General features: G+C 46.0%; 1 protein-coding gene across 7 annotated transcripts in view; it reads left to right on the top strand.

Moving 5' to 3' along the window:
* The first annotated feature begins 7713 nt into the window (after positions 1–7713).
* LRRC4C (leucine rich repeat containing 4C) overlaps positions 7714–17827 on the top strand; it is a 1161603-nt gene continuing 1151489 nt past the window's right edge. For 5 of the 7 annotated variants that reach the window (XM_077863658.1, XM_077863655.1, XM_077863657.1 and 2 more), the window contains exon 1: positions 7720–7948. The gene's annotated coding sequence lies outside the window, so the exon portion shown is untranslated. Of the gene's footprint in view, positions 7949–17827 lie in introns of all 7 variants that reach the window. The other 2 variants (XR_013360200.1, XM_077863656.1) reach the window with 2 other exon arrangements.

Raw genomic sequence — 17827 nt, 5'->3', positions numbered from 1 at the left:
GTCACCAGACTGAAAAGGACCATTACGCACAAAGGGACAATAATGGTAGACTTGTTTTGAAATAATGAAGGTAAGAAAACAATGGATCAAAATTTTTTTAAGATTTTATTTATTTATTTATGTATTAGAGCGTGCAAGTGCAGGGAGAGACAAAAGCAGACTCTGTGCTGAGCAGGGAGCCTGAGTTGGGGCTCGGTCTTGTGACCCCTGATATCATGACCTGAGCTGAAATCAAGTCTGACGCCTAACCAACTGAGCCACCCCGGTGCCCCTCAGATAGTTTTTTAGACATACAAAAGCTAAAATAATTCATCATAAGTGGCTCCAAAATACATTAAAGAAGTGTTTCCAGCAGAAAAATGATACCAGATAGAAACGTGTAACTACACACATAAATAAAAGCACTGGTGAGAATGGTAATTAGGACGTACATACATAAATATGTTTTTTTTAATTTTAAAGTCATATTGCACAATCAATTGACTTTAAAGAAATATAATATCAATTTATTGTTGGGTTTATAACAGGGTGATAGTTAATATATGATAGCAATAGCACACAGTCCAGAAGAGAGGAAAGTAATGTATATTGTTATGTATTTGTAGTATAGATGAAATGGGGTCATATTACTTGATGGGTCTAACTTAAAGGTATATACTGTAAATTATAAAGCAACTGAAGAACTTTCTCAGAAAGAAAAAAAAGGTAAAATAAAACAAATTTAGAAAATAAACCAAGTGAGATAAAATGAAATTATTAAAAATATTAAATGCAGAAGAAGCTAGAAAAAGAAGAAAATGGGAAAGTGGCAAATATGTAAAGCAGAAGTGGCAAGATAGATTTTAAGTGAATCTTATCAATAATTCCAATGAATTTAAATGGTTCAACTATCTCTAATTAAAAGTTAGATATTGGGCAGCCCTGGTGGTGCAGCGGTTTGGCGCCGCCTGCAGCCTGGGGTGTGATCCTGGAGAGCCGGATCGAGTCCCACATCGGGCTCCCTACATGGAGCCTGCTTCTCCCTCTGCCTGTGTCTCTGCCCCTCTCTCTCTCTGTGTCTATGAATGAATAAATAAAATCTTAAAAAATAAAATAAAAACCTTTAAAAAAATAAAAGTCAGATATTGTCAGATTGGATGGAAAAAGCAAGACACAAGTATATCTCACGAGAGGAAAACTGAGTTATATATAAAGACAATCCTAAGTGTGAAAGGATGCAAAAGGTGATATACCACTAATACTAATCCAAAAAAACTGAAATGGCTATATTGATGCCAGAGTAAAACACACTTTATAGAAAACAACAATAAAGGATAAAGAGAGTCATTGCATAGAGATAAAGGGTTAATTCATCAGACGACATATTAAATCTTCAACCTGTATTTATAGGGACAGAGCTTCAAAATGCACAAAGCAAAAACAGATAAAATTGGTAAGTACATCCATCATTACAGTGAAGAATTTCAACAGTAGAAAAAGTAGGACAGGATCCCTAAGAGCAGAGACAAACTGAATAACGTCATCCAACAACTTGTCCTAATTGACGCTTACGGAGCACTTCACCCAACAATGGAAGAACCTGCTCGCTCTTAAGAGCACACGACCATTTACCGAAGGAGGCCATAAAGCAAGCTCCTAAGTTTCACAGGATTCAAATCAAACAAGAAATGTCCTCCGATCACAATGGAATTAATATTAGAAATCAATAACACAAAGACATCTGGAAAATCCCCCCCCCCCCAGTACTTGTAAGTTATGTAACGCATCAATAAACCACGGGGTAAAAACTATTTTGAAAACAATGGAAAATGAAACACACATGTCAGATTTGTAGAGCGCAGCCTAGGAGGTTTTTAGAGGCAAATGTATGGCATTGTGTGAGAAAATAATCATCTCACAACAGTGGCCTCTCTGTGAAGCAGAAAAACAAGAGCAAATGAAACGCAAAGTACATAGAAGAAAAGCAGTAAAGCGCAGAAATTGGTGAAATTAAAAACAAAGCTAGAAAATCAGTTGAACAAAGAGCTGGCTTTTTGAGAGGATCAATAAAATTGATAAACTTCTAGCCAGACTGATATATTAAAAAAAAAAATAAACGCACAAATTTCTGACATGAGGAATGAGAGAGGGGATCACTATAGACCCAGATATTAAAGGACAAAAGGCATTATTATGAATTAGTCAATAGCTAAGACAGGAGTAGTTTAATTACACCACAAATAATAGTCAATCTACACACAGGCTATTGTGAGTTTATTTAAGGCTGGAGTTGAAAGGAAGAGCCATGATCAAGGACATACTGAGTTGTTTCATCCAACATATTTTCGTTAACAACAATGACAAATTACCTAGGACCAGGGATTTGAAAGGAGCTGTGTTAGACTTTCTCCTGGGGGTGGGGGGTAAAAAGACAAAGAAAGGTCCTTTGAAGATGCAGGTCATGCATGTAAAATAATAAAGCATAAGTCTTCCATGATATGGGTCAAATAACTCTTCTTTAGGTTGACAAGAGGGAGGAATTACAAAGGTCCAAGCAGACCTCATGGAGAATTTTGATCCTAATGGCTCGGCATTTTTGCCAGACTTACCTAAGAGTACAGTTTCTGGGTGTAACTAAGAAGGCCAAATAAGTTGAGAAACATATCCAAAGCTTTTTTTTTTTTTTTTTTTCATATCCAAAGCTTAATCACTGGTTGAAATATTTTAAATAAAAGAACCAAGCTAATTTCAAGATGTAATTCATAAAAATTTAAAGAAGATGCAATAATAGAATATAATCTTTTCAGCTAATAAACTAATTCAGAATCCTTGGTGTTTTTTGTTTTAGATTTTATTTATTTATTCATGAGAGAGGCAGAGACACAGGCAGAGGGAGAAGCAGGCTCCATGCAGGGAGCCCGTCGTGGGACTCGATCCCGGGACTCCAGGGTCACGCCCTGGGCCAAAGGCAGATGCTCAACCGCTGAGCCCCCCAGGTGTCCCAAATCCTTGGTTTATAGACAGACAGACTTTCCAACGGGCTAAGGAGGGAACAGATACTCCATTAGGTTCTTGTTCTGTGTTATGGCATGTGACGTGGAGAACGAACGCAAGCGTGGAGACGTGCTGTAAATAAACCATGTTTAGTGGGAAAGCCGACACTGAAGCTTTCCCATAAGAATTCTAAGAGGGATTTGCTCACGGTGATGCTGGTGGCATCCTCCCGTACTCAGTATTGACTCCCAGGAAATAAAACCTATCCAAATTAAAGGCCTACATTTATCTCCTGTTGACGGTAGTTGTTGTTGACTCACTATCCCAGACCAATTCTGGGAGTTTGGAGTTTTCCAATTTAGGATTTAGGCGCATTTCCTCCCCTTTAATCCAAATACACTGAAAGTCCCAGAGGACTGGGACCCTTCTTAAATGTTCACGTATTCTAATACGAACCTCTCCTGGGAGAGAAGCCTGCTCTCGCAGTATCACAAGAAGAGCCCGCAGGTGCCTGCCCTCCTGCAGCTCACACCAACCACTTGTCGGGTTCCTGAAATATACCACTTTTCAGGCTTGATTAGGGGCCACTGCTGATACTAAGCCTCCTCGGAGGGAGGGAGGAACAAATTTAACTTTCAACAGAAATCAGATGTCAAAGAAACCTGCCATCAGCTTCTGTATAAATATCCAAGCCAGTCTGGATTTTCAGGATGCTGGAGGAAGAAGAACAGCGGGCAGGCCGTGAGCTCTTTAATTGTAGGACTCCCTCATTTTTGATCTGATACATTCCTTCAAGAGACCCAGGAAGAGGTGTCTGTGACTGGTGGCCTGTGGTTGTGGGAGAAGGTCATGGAGGACATGTGGACCCAAGAGGTGAATGTGGGCCATCTGAGGCTTCCCCAATGCGCCCCCCTCCTCCCCATCCTGGGAATATCCCATGGCCTGTAGTCCCCACAGCTGTAGCCACCTTGAGGACGGAGCCTTGAGGGAGCGGTGGGTGCTGAGAGCACCTGCATGGTCTACACACCCGAACCCAAGGAAGGCCTCTATATAGGCCCTAGGACCCTGGCCCTCGGGCATGGGGATCCACTCCTCTGGCTGCTAAGTCCCTCTGCTTGTGAACCCCGCCACCTACCATGCTGGCGTGGCCTGCCCCTTTCTCGGGTCCCTCCTCTCCCTCTGTGCTCATTGTGTTTAGGGGGCCAGGGCGGGGTTTTGCCTAGGAAACCCCTGTGGTGTCCAAAGAACAGCAGTCGCATTTTTGGTATTTGTTTTCTATGGCAAAGTAGTTTATTCAATACATCACAGTCGTTCAGTGAAATGCCATATCTAGACACCCACTTACAAATGATAATCTGATGTAGTCTTTCGTGGAATCGCTAATTTAGGAACTATCCTCATTTCCTGGGGTCTTTTCTTGCATCGTTAAGCATTTTCATGTGAGTGCTTGGTGGTGTTCTGTTGGCTTCACAGCAAGTCTTGATGGGGAAGCTGTAAGCGGTCTTCGGGTTTTCTTTCTAAATATGCTGTTCCAGTCAAAGTGATCTCAGACAATTAATCAGGGAAGCAATTTCTCTGTTTTCATGAGCCTCGGAGCACATGGATGATTGCAGAAATGTGTTTGTGTGTATAATAAACTTTAGAAAGTGGCCCAGAGTTACTCAACAGTACATTTACAAAAACAAGATCAAAATAACTATCCGTAAAAGCACATTTACAAACAAATAGCTCAACGTCGAAAGAATCGGTTAAACGGAGCTACTGGTTGTATCGGTGGCTCACGAAGGCACAAGCATCAGCTGTGTAAGGCCCGCGTCGTACTTCTAGGTCACTTAGTATGTGTCAGGAAATATGCCAAGCACGTAATAAATATTCATTCATTCCAGTCCCCACAATAATCCCATTAGGTAAGGAAGGACGTCCAGATTGCAAGTGAAAGGGAAAAATGAAGAAGAGAAAGGAAGGGAGGGAGAGAGTGGGAGGCAGTCCTGGAGACTAACCGCCTGCCACTAGGAAGAACTGAAACTTGAACCGGGGTCTGCCTGGACTCCAGGGCCCAAACTTTTAAAACCACCTTTTACCGGCATCTGGGCCAGTTAAGGCTGGGATTTGGTGGGCACTAACGATCGCCTCCAGATAAATAAAGGCTAAGATGATGTGCCGGTGTGTTAAAAGGCCTTTTACCCCGTGGCATGCCTGGAATTGTTGATCGACCATAATTTTTCATGCACTCTCCATGCTGGGTTTTTAATGCTCCACTCCCAAACACGAACAGCTCTTTTATAATGTTGTTCATAAGGTGTGATCAAGGTGAAACGGAGCTGCCGTTCTTACGTGGAAAACTTGAACACTTTTTTATGTTGACTTTTCATGACCAAATTGACTTCCTCCCACTGATCTGGGGCGAAGTTAAATCTGGTAGTTGCTCTACATTGAACAAGGAGATCTTCAGAGGCTACATTTTATTAAAAAAAAAAAAAATCCTAACTCCTAGAGATAACGTTAGCGGCAAATCAGATGCTAGGGCCGTAGTACATGCGATTCTCCTTTCTGATATCTGTAGCTGATGACTTTGAGTTTGTAAGATAGTGATTTGAGAGTGACATTTGGGGGCAAACACAAGTTGCCCTCCACGTTCTTATCGGTACCTCTAAGTATCACAAAACTCTAGCATTTAAGGTTGATTTTATACTTTTGATGAAATTAGATGCAATGTTTGCAGGTGTTGGTAGCCATCTCTTACCTGCACCCTCGTTTGTGACATCTGCTGACGGTTCCTGGTATTGCGGGGCTTTCTCCAACTGCCCAGGACTCACCTATTCAGGTGATACACACTTAATTCACCTTAAGGAACTTAGTGAGCATCCTTGGCTAAAGAAGAAGTACTGGGATAGGAGACCCAATGCTAGAAGGGAAATTGGAGTCCTCCAGAGGCTGAGGGATTATTCACATCACCTGTTCATGTATTTTTTTTTTTATCATTGCTTGGCATTAAAAAGAGATATCCTACATTTCCCCCCCTCTAAACCCCAAACTCATTCCATGGAAGGATATCCTATAGAGTGATATTTACTATTAGCAGTCGCCAACCAGTCCCCCTAATGATGTAATGTCACTCAGACATTTTCCACAATGTGACAGTTAGTTATGTGATTAAAAAAAAAAAAAAAAGCTGTGCATGAGAGTAAAACTGTTTATTTGCAGAGGATAGAGTCTAAATCCATATTAAAAATGGACAAGCCGAACCCAGGTCCCTGCGCACATTGGTGGAGGCTGCAAAGCAGCACGCAGGAACCAACCCTTCCGTATTCCCCGGAGCCCAGGTGTCCCTAGTCCCATCAGTCAAATTCGGATACTTGTGGCCAGCTCCCCCTGAGGTTCAGGGGCCAGAGCTGGATTCTTGAAATGGTTTTGCACATCCGCTGAGCAGCCAGGCCCGCAGCGCCTTACAGTTCTGCCTTGGTCTCCTTGGAGCCTATTGATAAAGCTAATTTGTCTCCCTGGACATTTCCCCCTCCTCTCGCCTGCCTTCAGGTGCCAGCTCCAGGCTTCTGAACCAGTAGCCCCCGCCCCCTCCTTTTTTTTTTTTTTTAATTCCAAACAGAATAGTGCCCTGGGCCGCGCCACTGCGGGACTGGGGGGATCCGGATCCGGATCCGGCAGGTGCAGCCCTTCCCCGCAGGCCGCGCTGCCTCCCGGGCCCTGGCGCCCAAGGCCCCCGAGGCGCACACGCGCACACACGCGCGTATACACGGGCACACGCGTGCACACACACACGTGCACACGCGAGCGCACGTGCACACGCGCGCGCACATACACACGTGGGCACGCGCACACACGCCCGCGCACGCGCGCACAGCCCCGGGAGGCGCGCGCCGGCGGTCCTGGCCGCCCGGAGGAATCGGTGGCCGCCACCTTATTAGTATTCTTGCTCCGCGAGTGTCGCCTGCGGCCTGAGCGGCGGAGCGGCTGCGGGCGCAGCGCATCCCGCCGCCCGCATCCCTCCCGCAGCGCATCCCGCCGCCCGCATCCCCCCCGCAGCGCATCCCGCCGCCCGCATCCCTCCCGCAGCGCATCCCGCCGCCCGCATCCCTCCCGCAGCGCATCCCGCCGCCCGCATCCCTCCCGCAGCGCATCCCGCCGCCCGCATCCCTCTAGTAGCTCATCCTGCATCCCCTCCCGCAGCGCATCCCGCCGCCCGCATCCCCCCCGCAGCGCATCCCGCCGCCTGCATCCGTCTCGTAGCTCATCCTGCATCCCATCCCGCATCCCTCTCGCAGCGCATCCCGCCGCCCGCCGCGCATCCCTCCTCCCTCCTCCCTCCCGCGCACCCCTCCTCCCTCCTCTTCCCTCCTCCCTCCCGCGCATCCCTCCTCCCTCCTCCCTCCCGCGCACCCCTCCGTCCCTCCTCCTCCCTCCTCCCTCCCGTAGCCCCGAGCCGGGCCACCCGCGAGCACACGCCTCCGCCGCCGCTCCCGCTGCCGACCCGCGGGGAGGGGAGGGGAGGGGAGGGGGGCCCCCGGGATCCGGAGCTTCGGGCCCTGGGCCGCCGCCGGAGCGCCCTGGGAGGCCCCGGAGCCCTTCCCTCCAGCCGCCGCGGCGCGTCCCCCGAGGGCGCGGGTGTCGGGAGCGCGGCCCGGGGCAGGTGCGCCCCCCACCCCCACCCCCCGCAGGAGCCTGGGCCGCGCGCATCGGCCCCCGGGGCGCACCTGCCGCCCCCCCCCCCGCCGCGCCGGAGGACTTTCGGGCTTACTTTTTGGCGGAGTCTCTTGGACGCGGTTTTGCCGGAAGATCAGATAAATGGAACCTTTGAAAACTGCATGTTTCTCCTCCTCTGCGACTTGACACGGGGAAGAAGGAAGGAGCGTGGCGCGGGAGGAGCGGGCGATCCCCGAGGCCCCGGGGAGGTGAGTCCGGGACCCCGGCCTGGGCTCCAGCCCGGCCGCTGCCTCCGAAATCCAGGTGCAGCTTCCAGGTGCGTTCCCAGAGCCTGGGATGCTCCCGGGACCTCAGTGTGCGGCATGTGGGGCTATTTTCATGCCAAGGAGATAATTTCCCTGGGCGTCCCCCTCCCCCCATCTCTCTTCCTCTTATTTATCTGACATTCGCGCAGTGAATTCTGCTTCTGTGAAATCTGGAGAAAAAAAAAAAAAGAAAAAAAATGATTCTAGCCTTCTCTGTCCCTGAAATACTCTCTAAATTTTAAGGGGGAAACAAATCAGGAAAGCAACTGGCAGCGGCTCTGAGTGAGAGCAAAGTGTGTCTGCTCAGACACCGAGGGAAGGGGTCGGGGTGTAATCTGGACTCTTAGGATAACTTAATAGTAGACTTCCCCCCTCCCTCCCATGGCACTTTTTATTTTTATTTTATTTTATTTTATTTTATTTTATTTTATTTTATTTTATTTTATTTTATTTTATTTTATTTTATTTTATTTTATTTTATTTTATTTTTTCTGGAAGAGTTTGTCTGCTCTGGAGAGTTGCAAATGTGTGGAATACAGAGAAGCTGCTGCAACAGCTCTTAATTGGAACAAATGAGAACAAAGTGGAAATTGTTCAGTGTTTGGAACCTGCTTTTTTTTGTTTGTTTGTTTTTGTTTTTTGTTTTCTTCTTGCACTGATTCTCTTGCGGTTGCATGTCATCAACCTTCCCGAAAGCTCCCTCCCCTGATGGAGGCCGGTGTCTCTCTGTTTGGGAAGCTCCCCTTCCCCTACGTGGTCCCCCAGGGAATGGGGTGCACTTGCAAACTGCTCCTGAGGGTCCACCCTTGGCTGTGAGGCACGCAGGCGGCCTTAGGGATGCAGGTGACCTAGTCCAGCCTTTTGCCCGGCTCCGTCCCCTTAGTGTTTCCAGGCGGTTAGCTGTCCCTCTCCTGCCCCTTTCCTCTTTCCTTCAAAGTAAACCGAAGAGTGTTTTACCGATTTCCATCCCGAGGTGACTTAATTAAAGCAAAGTAGCATTTCACTGTGTTAGCATCTGTGCTCCTGGGGTGTAGTTTTCTCTCTTCCCTGGCATCACTTAGCTTCTCATACGAAGGGAGAATCACTTGTAAATAGATTTCTAAAATGCTGAGCTTCCCCCCCCCCCCACAAGAAGCAAAAGGGCTTCTATTCAGTCCTCAGTCGTGCATCTGGATGGGTGACCCTAAAAGGAAGGTGGCATCTCATGGAATGTCGGCCAGCTCTGCTGGCGTGAAGGCTGTCACGGAAGAGCTGACAGGTACCCTAAGTGGGCAGCTGAGCTGAGCGCCCCCGAGGTGTTTCTCCAAGTGTGGGTGTCTGTGTGTAGGTGGAGGAATGATGCAAACTGTAGCATGAGCCTTCTTCAGAGACCGTCGGGGTCAGAGATTTAGTGGGGCCTCCGACTTGAGAGGCCACAGGCTCATACTCCAGACATGAAGACTCTTTTCTCTAAAAAAGAGCCCCCCCCCCACTCTGGAACTAAAAAGAAAGAAAGAAAAACCCCTTTAGAGATGAGCTGATACCCTGGTCTTACCCTGGACTGTGCCCTCTGTCCCTCTGACGTTTTTGCAGAGTGGTAGGAAAGAAGCCCTTTACGGAGGCCAGGGTTAGGAGAGGCCCCCCGCCCCCCAGCTGGCACTTCCCCCCTCACTGCTCTTGGTGCAGGTGCCCCGGGGAAACCGGCTCCAGCAGTAGCCTGTGCGATCTGTGGGTCCTGCCCACTATTTCTGCTCAGGATATTTTCATCTGGCACTAGCAGCCCCAGTCACATTTCCTTTCTCAGAGAGGGGACTTTTTCCTTTTTAAGTGACTTGAGACCCGGGAGAAACTGCAACTAAAATCTCATTTTCTTTGTGGAGCAAACAACCTGGGACTTGTGGAACCTGAAGGCAGGTGTCAGACGTGTGCCCAAAAGGCAGAGTGCAGCGCCCTGATGCTCCAGCACAGGGGATGGGGGTGGGGGGGGGCGGGGGCGGGGGGGGGGGACTGTGCACTGGGGTCGGGAGTGCCCCACACTCCACCCGGACCAGCAGCATTCCTTACGTTGGGCAGCTCCCCACGACCATGCAGCTTTGGGTATCAGGTCCCAGGTGCAGAGGACAGCATGTGACGTCTTCTGTTCCGTGTGGGGACTGACTGCTCTGAAGAAGGGGAAGCCCCGTGGAAATGTCCTCCTGGAAGTTGGCAGATTAATGCCTCTTCTTATGGAGGCTGTGTAATGCGGACTACTCCCCTCCCGTTCACATTCACACCCCGGGTGGGTGTGTTTAGACTCGGGGTGTTGGTTTAAGGAAAAGATTAATTGCAGATTATTCTCAGCACCGTCCTGAAAATAACGATAGCGTCTTGGCTTTTGTGTATTTGAGATTTAGTTAATTGTAATGAGTGAATCTTCTAGCGATAGCAACACTTTCATTATCGCTTCTTTTAGGCTAATAATAGAAGTGGGGTGCTAGCCAACTCAGGGTTTGCTGATTACAGCTCCCGCAGTGGGTAAAGCACCTCTGTGGTAGGTCAAGGTTTCCTGATGGGGTTTGAGCAGCAGTAACGTTGCATCTTTATTAGCAGAGGTAAGCAAGCAGCTTTCAATCAGAATAGGATCCAGATCTATTGCTTTCTTCCTTGTTTTCTGGTTTTCTTTTGTGAATTTTTTTTTTTTTTTTTTTTTTTTTTTAGGTTTATCAGGATTTGTTTTCTTAGTTTGGAAAAGAAACGGGAGGGAGGGAACTTTTTGCATCAGTACAGGTAACCTACCAGAGCTGCCAGAGAAAAGGCTGGAGTTTCCTACAAAGAATATATGCAGTTATTTATTTATTTATTTATTTATTTATTTATTTATTTATGTAAAAGAATCAATTAGTAAAGGGATGCCTTGAGTTTGTTTATTTGGGGGAGAATAAAGGAAATCCCAGTTCCTTCTCTATTTAGTTCCAGTCAGTTGGCCAGCCTTTCCTTGGGTCTTTGCTCAAGTGAGCCAACCAGGCCCAACATTCTCCAGTGTGTTTCTGTGTTTTTAAGACCCAGGGCACTTAACACATGAATGGCTCTTTCCTTCTGTAACAAACGGAGCTGACAGCTGGAAAGTCAGCCACTGAGAACCTTTAAAGGAAGCCAGAAAACTCACCCAGTAAACTGAAGAGCAAAAGGGGGAGCTCTTGGAGCTCTAGCCCTGGAGGTGGGTGAGGACCAGGCGGGCTGGACTTGAAGTTTTGATTGCTGAGTCATTACAACAGCCTGGAGCTGTGTGTTAGCTCCAGGAACTGAGGCTGACATTGGGGCTCCTGCTGATAGAATGGGCTCCGGCACCAGCCCTCAGCAGAAAATGCAGACCCTCCTTGGGATGGAGAAGATCTAGTCTCCAAGGACAGATGCGTGCTTGTGTATTCTTGCTATTGCTCTTCGTCGCTTAAAAAACATCTTCTCGGGGCTCCTGCATTGAACTGCCAAGGAAAAGATGGGTTAATCAAAGTGCAACTACAACAGGGGCTTTGCAATGGGCTGAATCAATCCACTTAATGATCTGAATCCCCGCTGGGGACCGCTTAATAGTCACAGGTGAAATGGGGGTTGTGTGGAGACTCCGGTTAGAATCGGGAGAAGGAGAGCCTTGGATTGAAAATTCAGTGTCAGTCAAACGTGGGCAGTGCTGCTTGCTGGTCAGTAAGTCACTCAAAGTCTCGGAACTCTGCTGCCTTCCTACGTAGGTTAGCAATAAACATCCTTAACTTGTCGTGAGGATTATGATGAAATATTTTTTTAAGATGTATTGATTGATTGATTGATTGATTTATGAGAGAGAGAGAGAGAGAGAGGCAGAGACACAGGAGGAGGGAGAAGCAGGCTCCATGCAGGGAGCCCGACGCTGGACTCGATCCCAGGACTCCAGGATCGTGCCCTGGGCCAAAGGCAGGTGCTAAACCGCTGAGCCACCCGGGGATCCCCGATTATGATGAAATATTATGGAATAAAGGACCGTAATCACCCATTGCCGTGGACATAGAAGGCATCGCGGTGATGATGACTTCAACAAAATAGTTTCTTTTGTGTGATCTTTCAATTGATTAAGCAGAGCTGGTCTTCATGATGGGTGATCGATATTTGTGGTGCTAAAATTGGTGTGTTTCCCAAGTGTGTTGACTGTACCTCATCCGGTAATTTCTGTGGGACACTCTCGGTTGTGGGTTTGTGTATGTGTGCACGCACGTACATATGAGCTTGTATCCGTGTGCAAGTGATTGACCAGCCTATAGGAGGTATAACTTTAGATTCATGAGAAACAGAGAATGCGTCCAGAAGGGACAAAAAAAGATTTTTGGGCAGTTAGCCTTTTCTGGGGGAATACACAAATTAGTACGGGGTTTGTGGATTTTTAGAAAACTCCTGTCCATAGTGAGGCCGTTGACTGGAATTTGAGTTAAACTTGGAAATTATATCAATAGGATATTTATTTACTTTCAATAGGATAACATAGTCCATGATGAAGATTGTCACACTGAATTTGGGGGACGGATAGACTAGGATCAAAGGACTGAGTTAGAGATCATTAGGATAAGAAAATGTGATGCACCCCGGGTTTGGAGTCAGACAGACTCAGGGTGAGTTATCTAATCTCTTCGATCCTCAGTTATCCAGTCTGTAACCATAGGGACAATCAGCCCATCAAAGGGTCTCTGTGATGCATGAATAAATGAGCGTATATGCCCTTGACCCTTGAATCATGTGCGGATTAGGCACGCCGCCCTTCAGGCAGTAGAAAAATCTCATAACTTTTGACTCCTCCCAAAACTTAACAGCCTCCTGTTGACCAGAAACCTTACTGAGAACATAACCAATTAACATAGATTTTGTAATATGCATTATATACTTCTTACAACAGAGTTGGCTAGAAGAAAAGAACAGGTTTTTAAGAAAATCCTGGGGAAGGTGTATTTGCTGCACTAAAACATCCGCGTGCGAGTGGACCCGTACCGTTCAAACCTACGTACGTACAGTACTTGGTAAAATCCTTAACGCTGAACTGGAACTCTGTAGGTAGTTCACATATATTGTCTCTCTCTTCTTCATCTGGCTTAAGGACTGGAAGACCACTCTATCGAGCGCGATTATGTGACTTACGTGGGTAGGCAAAAGCCCCAAATGTAATCTGAGAGCTAAGTAAAATTGGAGAGGGAAAGCTATATTTCTGTAAAATTAGCTCATTTCATGTACCATGATTTCATCAGATCCTTTCTCAGAGCAACCAGAGTGCCCTTTCCAGATGTCACCTCACTTACGCTCAGAACTTCCAAAACGATACTGAATGTAAGTAGCGAGAATCACGTGCACCCGTCCATATGTGGTTGCAGAAACACAATTCGCATGTCAGCAAGCGGTGTTAACATGGCTCTTTAACTAACATCTCGTTCTGTTCACAGTCAATGAGAAGATGCATATTTATTACACACCTCCCAGGTACAAGCACTGTGATCGCTGCTGTGGGGAGTATGGGAGGCCTCCCTGGGCCCAGGCTTCTTTGCTGCAATTCCTGCACTTGGATGGGGCAACGCTGCAATCTCAGGGCTGTCCCCTGGAATTTGGGCTCCGAAGTTAAACAGGATTAGGATCCCCCTGCAAGAAGATGACCTATGTGGGGCTGTGTCATTGTGTGTGACCTTTATTTAGTTCAAGTACATATTGCAGCAGATGTAAAAATCCTTGCTCCTGTTGGAGCTGAGCTGAGCTGTCAGTGATGAGTTCAATTCTGCTTTGCCAACTAACTGTGCACGGCTGGTACCACTTGACCTAGGTATTTCTGTTCTGCAAAGTCAGCCTTTCCCTATGCACGGAGGCAGCAGGGTTTTGTCCTTCAGGTTGTGGGTTTTTCTATCCTTATAGTGAATGGATCGAGATTGTTTTATGGCTTGCAGAGAAGGGAGACAAGAAGCATGTTTCCTGCATTTTTAAGGCCCCGTTTCTTAAAATCCAAATCTAGTAGCATTAGAAAGGGATGAAGGATGTCAGCTGGTCGAAATAGTAAATGCAAGTTTACAGGCCTCCACCACAGCCTCGGGCATCGGGATTTGTGGTTAAGGCAGTGCACCGAACTAAATAAATTCCTCGAGTAATGTGCTGTAGGTGCACATTGAGGGGACGTCATAAATTATAGCTAATTCTCTCATAGTCAACAAATCTATGTGCCAGACACTGTGCTCGGTAGGCTGTATTATTTATACCTCTCAAAAAAAGGTACGATAACCTTCCCATATTACAGATGAAGCAAAAAGCGATTCATTCCTTTGCCTAAAATTCTGACTTCAAAACTTTGTATACTCTTGTACACATAAGGACACTCTCTCTATATATACCATGTTGTGTTTCTTTTCTTTTCTTTTTTTTCTCAATGTTTAGATTGAAAACCCAATGTTTCTTCACATAAATTCTTGACCATGGACAGTCAAGAAGTATGCCTTCTCTTAATGCAACTCAGATTATCCTGTTGTCCTCATAGGGCTCGCTCTATCCGAGGAAAGATGTGGTCTCTGTCCCTAAAGCACCTCTGAAGGGTCATCTCCGTAACCAATGGCTTGCTGATAGGAGTAAATCATCAGTGCTTTGAGGTAGAGCCCGCCTTCGACAATGGCCCAAATCTCATGGGAACGTTTGGTATCCTGTGCCGCGTCGGCCATTGGTGATGACAAAAGTACCTAGAGTCCCCGGGTGTGGGACGAAGAAGTGCGCGTCCTCGGGACCATCAAATCAGAAGTAGCGTTGGGCAATATCTGCAGAATGCACGTGATGGGCAGGGTCTCGCCCCTTTGGGTATGTTTGTACCTTTTTTCCTTGTCTTACCTTGTGTGGTTGTTGTAAAACGATAAAGAGAAATAATATTTCTAAGGGACCAAGAACAGAGACTGGAATTTCATTGGTGTCTGATAAAAGATATATCATAATATTCACTTCCTTACCATGGTTAGCGGTACTCCGATGGTCTGAGAATCTCAGCTTGCGGATGAACTTTGTGCCCCGCCGTGCCCGAGGCTATACAAATGGTTACCTCACACGGGGGAACAGAAGAGTGAGCATCCAGCTCTGTGGGGCCACGACAGCACGACTGAGAGGAGGAACATTACCCTGCAGCCGCATTGGTGTCGTTGGGCGACATGCTGATGGAACAGGTGATTTGGTGTGGGGCATCCAAGGAGACTAGAGAACCAACCGAGTCAGAGCTTCGTGTGCTGAGGAATGAACGGTCTTCCTTCCTTCCTTCCTTCCTTCCTTCCTTCCTTCCTTCCTTCCTTCCTTCCTTCCTCCCTCCCTCCCTCCCTCCCTCCCTCCCTCCCTTCCTTCCTTCCTTCCTTCCTTCCTTCCTTCCTCCCTTTCTTCCTTCCTTCCTTCCTTCCTCCCTTCCTTCCTTCCTTCCTTCCTTCCTTCCTTCCTTCCTTCCTTCCTCCCTCCCTCCCTCCCTCCCTCCCTTCCTTCCTTCCTTCCTTCCTTCCCTCCTTCCTCTTTTCTTTCTCTTTCTTTCTTTCTTTCTTTCTTTCTTTCTTTCTTTCTTTCTTTCTCCTTCCTTCCTTCCTTCCTTCCTTCTTTCTGCCTTTCCTTTCCTTTCCTTTCCTTTCCTTTCCTTTCCTTTCCTTTCCTTTCCTTTCCTTTCCTTTCCTTTCCCTTTCTTTTTCTTTCTTTCTTTCTTTCTTTCTTTCTTTCTTTCTTTCTTTCTTTTCTTTCTTCTTTTTTCCTTCCTTCCTTCCTTCCTTCCTTCCTTCCTTCCTTCCTTCCTTCCTTCCTTCCTCTTCTTTCTCTCTTTCTTTCTTTCTTTCTTTCTTTCTTTCTTTCTTTCTTCTTTCTTCTTTTCTTTCTTTCTTCTTTCCTTCTTCTTTCTTGTTAGATCCTAAAATGCTGTGAACTTGGGAATGTAGCTCCACACTTGTCTATAAACAGGAAAAGTGGTCACGTCTTGAAAGCTTTCTTGATAAAGAGAAGAGGTAACGATCTTCCTTTGACTTCATGCTCTCAAAGAAAAAAAAGATTCAACTCTGTCTTTTCTCTCATCCGTGCAAGATTTTTCTACCTTTGTATGTCATCTTAGATATATATATATTTTTAAATCAGTGTTTAGTTGTAGCTGCTCCTTTTTAAAATATGTGAGCAAACCAGAATTCTGAGTGTTTGGTAAGCCATTCTAGAATGGGATATTTAAATCTTTTATTTAGAACATCTTGATTTTTTTTTTTTTTAATATTCATGGATGGGTAATGAGTCCCAGGAGCAAGACCAAGTGAGGAGCACACAGTGGTTCAGGGTATACTTTGGAAAAGTATGATTGGAATTAAAACTTCTGATCCTATGTGCTGGGAACCTTGTAGATAATGTGGAAGAAACATTTCAGTAAAAAAAGTTGTTTTTGTTTTTTTTTTTTTACAAATGGGGACAAATACTTAGATCGCAGTAAAAATGAAGTATGAGCAATTTGAACCATCCCTTCAATAAAGTGAAGTTGTACCTGAAAACAAGCGAGTGGTTAGTAATACAAACCGTGGGTGAATGTGCCAACCTTTTTCCCATTGGGCGCCTTCCCTATGTGTAGTGATCACCATGCCAAGGAGATAGAGACACACCAGGACAGCCCCTCCCTCGCACTTCTTCTAGACGAAAGCCGTGTTTACCTGTGACTTTTGCTCAGGATCTTTCTTCTACCAAAGGACCTGGACTATATGAAATATGAAATGTTTTATTAATTACCTTGTTCTGACTTCAGTGCCCCAAGTAAAAGCATCTAGAGAAATAGTCCTAAGTTTTTCTGCGTGTCTCTTAAGTGCAAATACTTTTGTGAACCAGAGACTATCTTTATTTATTTATTTTTGAAAATTTATTATTTTTTTAAACCAGAGACTATCCTGTGGCTGAGTTCTTGTGTCCATCTGGTGGATGCTTACCTCCTCTATCCCTTTCCTCTTCTTTGACCTGTCTTGCCTTACTGTGATTCTCCTGAATGTGCATTTGGCCCTTCAAGTTTTATTTTTATTTCTCCCATCACTCGAGGCGCTGAGGCATTTGGTTTTTCCCCTAAGTTTTCACTAAACAGAATTCTATGTTTCCTATCTAGTGCATGTAGTTTGTTCTGTTTTTTTCTTTTTCCTCCCCCAAGACTCATTTGACTGGAAATATATGATCTATATGTATATTATTCTACTCCTTAATCTCAGAACTATGACCTAGATCTAGATTAAGAACACTTTTGCATAAGTAAATCAGAGTTGATCTCAATGACTGCTTTTGTGTATAATATCCTTTTGCATCTGTGGCCATTTCAATGGTATCATTTACTGATCTCTTTCCTGAATGTCCACCGGGTTCACTACCAGTTGCAGTGAGGAACACAAAGTTGTGAGCGGATGACTTTTCTCCGCCCCCGCAGATACGTCAATGTATCATGGCTAGGGTTCCATTAGCAAAAGGAAAATGAACTTGCTAAACTAGGCAGCACAGGATTTAGAACCAAAAGATGGGGTTGATACGAATGATTGACAGGATAAGGTTATCACTGGGGAGGAGTTTGTGGTTGGGGAGTTCTAAGGAAGAAAGCTGAACAGAGCGGGGTTGGGGGGAGTTAGCCCGAAATATAATGTGAAGTGACCATTTTTTTCTGTAGAGGACGTGAGAGACAATAGGGCTTCCTTGTGAAGAGGGTAAGGAAATGTCATCAAGTAGTTGGCGGGTAAGAAGAATAAAGACATGGGGTGGGTCCTGTAGAAGGCCTTAGGGGGAAAAATCACAAAATTAACCCAGTAGCTGTCACGCATTTAGCAGTATGATATCACAGGTGGTAGGCCAGGAGCTTCAGCTGTGAAAAGGAAGTGTGAGGATTCTCAGGGTACAGATGAAGACGCGCCACCTCAGACAACTCCTGATTC

The sequence above is a fragment of the Canis aureus genome, chromosome 21, assembly GCF_053574225.1.
Source record: "Canis aureus isolate CA01 chromosome 21, VMU_Caureus_v.1.0, whole genome shotgun sequence".
NCBI classification, from domain to species: domain Eukaryota; kingdom Metazoa; phylum Chordata; class Mammalia; order Carnivora; family Canidae; genus Canis; species Canis aureus.
The sequence above is the reverse complement of the archived record's forward strand: the minus strand, read 5'-3'. Positions and strand labels throughout refer to the sequence as shown.